Here is a 6,685-nt window from a genome sequence, read left to right as displayed (position 1 = left end):
TCGTAGTAGGGGATCCCGGGCTCTTCTAAATTGGTGTCTTTTTTAGACCAATTTAAAACGGCCGGTGCAAGAAAAGAAGAGTTATTTTCAAAATCGAAAAGAATGTTTTATCTAATTTCCTCTATCTAAATGCAAATCAAAACGGAATATTATATTAAAATTTAAAATCCAAGCATCAATTTTACTACTATCCTTTTTTTAATATACTAAGTATTAAAAGTCTAGACAGAATTTTGGAATGTGTAGTTAACAATCAAATTCTACACATTAGCTGGAACCTATCCAGGCGCACACTGGTTTCATCACTTTAATTTTGCAAGGAAAGTAGTGATGTTCCTAGGGGATGAACTATATTTTAACTTTTCAACTCTTCTTAACTCGTAATATAGTTTTTTTTTCTAAACTCAACTAAATTTCAAATCTCGTTAACATCGTGACAAATACTTATTAACTTTTGCATAGCAAACACCATATGTTAACAAATTCGTAAACAGATTTATTAAATTCAACATTATTACCAACTATTTTCAAGATCATGCTAAATAATATTTAATTTTCAATGTTCCGACGCCTAACCAATCTTATATTACAAATTCAATATACTTTTACACTTAATAACAAAGTCAAATGAAAAGATTCATTGACTGAAAAGTACACTTTTTTAATTACCCAAAAATCCGAATTTCATAATTAATTGTAATAATTAGTAGTGCTTCTCTAATTAGATTTTCAAATATCTCTAATTGCCTAACATTTCTCTAAATGCATGATGGTATGGTGACAGCTAAATGTTTATAAAAACATATAGGTAAATGAATAAAAACTCGAAAGAAAATCGAATAATAAAATTTTATTAATGAAGTCTGGTTCCAAAAACTGGAAGCAGCTGAAAAGAAATAAATCATACAAAATACAAACATCCTACCACAAATCTGATACAGAAATTCAAAAGTGGAGGGGCATTATTAAAATTTCAAATTCCGAATTCGCGGTCTAAGTTAATTACCTATTCAAAATTTCCAATGCTGTACTCCCTTTGCTCTTCACGTTCCTCTTTCATCTCCAAAAGCTGTAAGAAAACCATAAAACATGACATTTAAATGAACGTACCTGATTGTAGATTAATATTGATGGTTCCTTGGGATGGGTGCGTCGGTGGCGATAGGCACACGCTTTTAACCTGAAAAGCAAATTCCTAACTTTCGGATCTCGAGGGAAATAGTTAAATAAACAAAGAATAATCTTTTATATCTCATTTATGTCTCTAAAGGAAACGATAAGGCTGATTTCGCTTTTCTATTTGGTCTCAAATTCCCCTCTCTCTCTTAACTTTTTTTTTTTTTTTTTTGAATGCCAGAAGTCCACTAGAAAAGTTAGGCATGATGACTTTAAGGCATTCGGTGGTCCACTCTGGTGAACGCATGCAGTAATCGGTGACGTACTGATCACGTATTTTATACAGAAAATGGCTCAACTTATGTATGTTTTCCAAGCGCACACAGCGTTTTTTGATTTGTGTCTCGTCACCTTCATTCACTGACTCTTGATGGTTATAGATTTCACATTCGGGTTGTAACAATGGTAAGGGACTATCAATCGCTTCAAGGTGGTGAGGGAGATCTTTGAGTTTGCCAATTTCATTTTCAGGTAAATGTTCCTTAGACAATAATAACCAAGTACAGTAGAGCGTCGATTATCCGAACGTCGGTCAACCGAACGACCGCTTAACCGCACTGTGTACTCGCTCGCACCTGTTACTCTCCCACCCTACCGTCCATCATCCCCCTCACTCCCAAACCAAGTTTCCCACAGTAGCCGCCGCACTGAGCCACCGCTGGCGGAACATTGCTTCTAATGGGGCCTTCATAAGGCGCTGCTTACCAGCCAAGCCGCCAGTCGCTGTGTTTCAACAATCAGCACACTTCTTTTTATGAATAAATTTACTGTACAGTACTTCTTTTTGGCAAATAAACATATACAGTTCGATTATCCGAACAAACCAATTTTCCGAACACCCATGTCCCCCAATTACTTCGGATAATCGACGCTCTACTGTACTGTATGTTTGTGGCGTAGGCGTCCATATCTTAACTCCATCCATGGATTGATATCCAATACTTTCCCCATTCAGAGGATCCCACAATTCAACTGCTTTATTACTACCAGACACGCTAGTACGTACATATATATGGCCCCCGATAAAGTTCAAAAAATTTGGCCATTTGTTTCTTTATAAGACTGCTAACGTTATGTTGCCGCACAAATAGAAAATCTCCAGCACGAACTAGGCGTTTATGTTTCTGGGTTTGGTTCCATTTTTCGTTTCTCTTTTTGATTTTCTCTGATCTTTTTATGTTGGCCAGAACTAGCTTATTACTCCAATTTATTCCATCCCTATCTGACACATCCTCTTGAACGTTAACACCAAAATGTAAAAATATTGGACGTGAAGAATCAATGTTTAAATGCAAACTGGCTGGTGATACTCCTAGATTTTGTGAGATAGAGAAATTGTACAAAAGCACAGCTTGTGTTAAATTCTCAGCCCATTCCGTGTGTGATTGTGAACACAAAGTTCTTAATGTTTGTACTAGCTCTTTATTTACTCTCTCTACCAAGGAACTCTGAGCATGATAGACAGTACAATACTTAACAACTATATTGTATTTTTTCATGGCTTGAACGAAACATTTGGAATGAAAAACTGGCGCATTGTCTGACAAAATAAAACTAGCAGCCCAAGCATAGGAAAATAATATTCTTCGAAACATCTAACAATCGCCTTGGCCGTTGAACTCCTCAATGCAAATGCAGTACAATATCGTGTTTACAAATCCATGATGACAAGAGCAAAACACTTCTGTGACTTTCCAATCGGATTCAAATGTAGAATTTCGAACACAAAATACATTATTGGGGATTTCATTATTCACTGTCCCGACGGATGTCCCCACTCAAAAACCGTCTTTATTTAGTTTTCCAGATCCTCACGTGACTGATCTTGGGTTCGATTCTGGTGTGACCTCCCATTATTTTGATTCCTCCAATTCTGACAGTTATTTCTTCGACCCCTGTTACTTCAGCGCTGTGGCCCTGATCTGCGATTGTTCTTTCCACGCCAATTATTATCCCTATCACTACGAAGTTCTTCCGTTCAATTCTGTTCACTACCTGTTTGTTTATTCTCAGCATCCTGATTGTTTGTATTAGTACGGTTCTGCCGAGTACCATCATCATGATTGTTTCGCCTATTGTTCCTTGGTTGGCCATTAGATGAAGTTTTCGTCGTTTTAGCTTCTTGTACACGAAATGTACGATTATCTTTGTAATTGTTACTGTTTTATGTGTTATAACCTCTCTTCGTATTATTATTCTCAGCGAATCGTAGTGATTCAATTCTGGCAATGCTAGCCAAGAACTGTTGAAAAGAAGTGCACGGATGTAATGTTAATTCTTTACGGTGCCTGCGTGGCAAAGTATCGATGATGCTTGCAATAATTTTCGCGGGTGAACTTTCCGGGTTTGTCTCTGAATAACTTGTACTGTTTCGTAGCAAAACTGCGAACATTATCGTGGGTCTTCGGATCGAATCGTCTATTTCTACACGAAGCAATCTGGCTAGCAACAATTGTATCTGAATCGAACGTATCTATTAATGCCTTTTCAAATTGACTGAAAGTTTCAAATTTTCTTGGATAATTGACAACCCACTCCTTAGCCAACTGTTCAACAAGACACGGGATAATGTGAACCAAATCATCCTCATATATGCCTACAACTCGAGCTTTTTCTTTCAAGTACTGAGTGTATGAGCGCGCAGTTCTGGGAGCCCTGTATCTGGGAGCCCTGTATACTTTGGAAGGTATTGCAAATCTCTTACTTGAATAATTCTAACAAAAGAGACACTGACCAAGGCTTAAACCCACTTTATTTTAAATTATAATTTGTAACTGTTTCGGATATCTAGCATATCCTTCTTCAGACACTATCGAAAGTAAATGAAAATACAGACATATATATATAAATATTGTTATGACAAAGTTTAAATTATTTAACCGTCATATATATACTCATTATTACGAAAAAGTTTAAATTCTTTTAACAGACCTATATATAGTCATTGTTGTAATTTTTAATTTTTTAAATATATTATTATTATTATTATTATTATTATTATTATTATTATTATTATTATTATTATTATTATTATTATTATTATTATTATTATTATTATTTTCCTATTTACTGAGGCCTTCAGCCAATCCCATAAGTCTTCGTTTTCACTTTCCAACTAATCACGTTCCTTCATTTTTGGTTCTTATAAGGGTCTTTTTTTATTTATTTATTTTCTTTTTCTCTATGCTATTCAAACTTCCTTGCCATAATTCATTAATAGGTAACTTTGTCATAACTTTGTCATAACAATATTTATATATATGTCTGTATTTTCATTTATTTTCGATAGTGTCTGAAGAAGGATGTGCTAGATATCCGAAACAGTTACAAATTATAATTTAAAATAAAGTGGGTTTAAGCTTTGGTCAGTGTCTCTTTTGTTAAAATAATCAATCCAAAGCCATGAATAGTCTTACTATTGAATAATTCGCTTGGGCTTGGACACCCTACGCGAATAAACTCGCTTTACACTGCTATCAGACCCATCGGATTCAAATCCTTCACTCTGATAATCTGAATCAGGATAATCGGTATTAAAATGCTTTTCTTTACGTGGGGATGCAATTGTCGCAACTTATCTTCAATATGTTCCTGACGTGCCAACAATTCGCGATTAATTCTCTCTAACTTATGCATTTCCTGTACAACATCTCGATCATGTTCCGATTTGACAATAACAGCGGGCTGTTTCTCGAAATGCTCTATTATCTTTTCAACGGTAGCTCGGTGGTGTTCACAAAAACTCTCTAACGTTTGTTCGATCCCCTCTGATCCTTCACTGTTCAATTTCAAAACTTGCCTATGCGCTTGTACTTCCTCACCTTATCTCACCTGTTTTTTCCACAAGTTCTTTTACGTACCCATTTAATTCATGTATGGCGCCCTCTTGTCTATCATACGAAAACTGATAGTTTCACATTTCTTATCTGTACGCACCTGCTGTTTTTCTATTTCCTCTACTTGGTCTTTCACCTCTTGTACTTCTTCTTTCATAACATCAATTTCGCGTTGTTGTGTCTCGGTGGCCTGCCTACACAAAATCTGCACCGTTGGCACAGCTTCACGTAACTCATTAATACTTTTCTTATGTTCCGCATTGTCCGTCTCGACGCGTTTGGTTACGTTATCTAAGGTAACGCGAATCTCTCTAATGGAGTTGTTGGTAGCTGTAATATCAGTACTCAATTGGTCAAATTTACTGTCAGATTTGTTTTCTAATACTAATCTATTTTTCATGCATTCATCGGTTAACTTTTGTTCTAAACGCTCATTACTCTTTTCTAACTGTTCCTCTAATAACTCCTTTAACTGGTTGATCGTAATAGGTTCCATGTTGATATCAATTACAAACAACTAATTCACTGACAAAATATATGCGTTCGAATGCAAGTTACACTAATACAAAACACAAGTGTAAATATTCATATTCAATGCGCAAGTAATTAAGTTCAAAACATGAAACACAAAAAAATCAATATATTAACTGCTACCGATCAATCTCTCTCTCTATTTTTTTCAAAATACCGTTTAATTAACAGTCAGCTGTTTTTACTATAATCTAAACGACACAATTATTATCACATTAATATCACCTGTTTATTAGTTCAAAGGTGCATCACACTAATGTTTGGGTGTGTGTGTCTATGTGTACGTGTATTTATTTGTTTATCAGCTGTTCGCTTACAGCTGAATGGTACAGAAATCAACAAGAGGCAAATTTTCGCGAACAAACACAAAATGAAACTAAAATCTCATAGCTTGTAAGTCAGCTGTTGTGCAGTCTTCCAATATAAGTAACTACGTTAATCAAACCTAAGTTTCTACTCGTGAAACTATTCTACGTGCGATTGAATATTAACAACTTGAAAACTAATATTTGAACACTATTATCAAAGATTAAATTCTGTCCTTCACGGTTTAGCTATGTTAGGTTGGTACCGCTATGTACGTCGTGGTTCGGAACAACTTCCAGTCTCTTACTTTACTTTTCCTCTTTCCTTTTCCCAGCAATCCCACGGTGGACACGGTCAATACCCATGTGTGAAGTTTGTAGCAAGGAGAGAAAGTGTTGTAGCAAGAGGTAAAAACTTGTCTGTGTAGTAGTCTGTGGTTTTAATAGAGAATAAAGGAGGCAAAATGGCCTGTGTGAAGTTGGCCCCCAAAAGTTTGGGCTACACGAGATCTTTATTGGGCCAGAAAGTACTTCATTTGGGCTGTTTGGGCTAGCAACTTTTAGCGTTTGGGCTACTCTGGAAATAAAGCTACAGCCTCGCAAAGTTTGAGGGGCCAACTCCACGTTAGCCCCCCAAGTGTTTGGGCCAGACGAGATTTTTCTTGGGCTGGGTAGTACTTCGTTTGGGCTGATTGGGTCAGCAACTTTTAGCGTTTGGGTTATTATAGTTTCCGAAATATGGGCTATTAAACTTTTTGAAAAGTGATTTTCCTGCTTCTTTTGTCGGGGCCAACTTCACTAATATGACATTTCTGACAAATATGTTTACTAGAATTG

This window comes from Thermobia domestica, chromosome 18 (assembly GCF_964235325.1).
Source record: "Thermobia domestica chromosome 18, izTheDome1.hap1.1, whole genome shotgun sequence".
Classification (NCBI taxonomy): Eukaryota; Metazoa; Arthropoda; class Insecta; order Zygentoma; family Lepismatidae; genus Thermobia; species Thermobia domestica.
The sequence above is the reverse complement of the archived record's forward strand: the minus strand, read 5'-3'. Positions refer to the sequence as shown.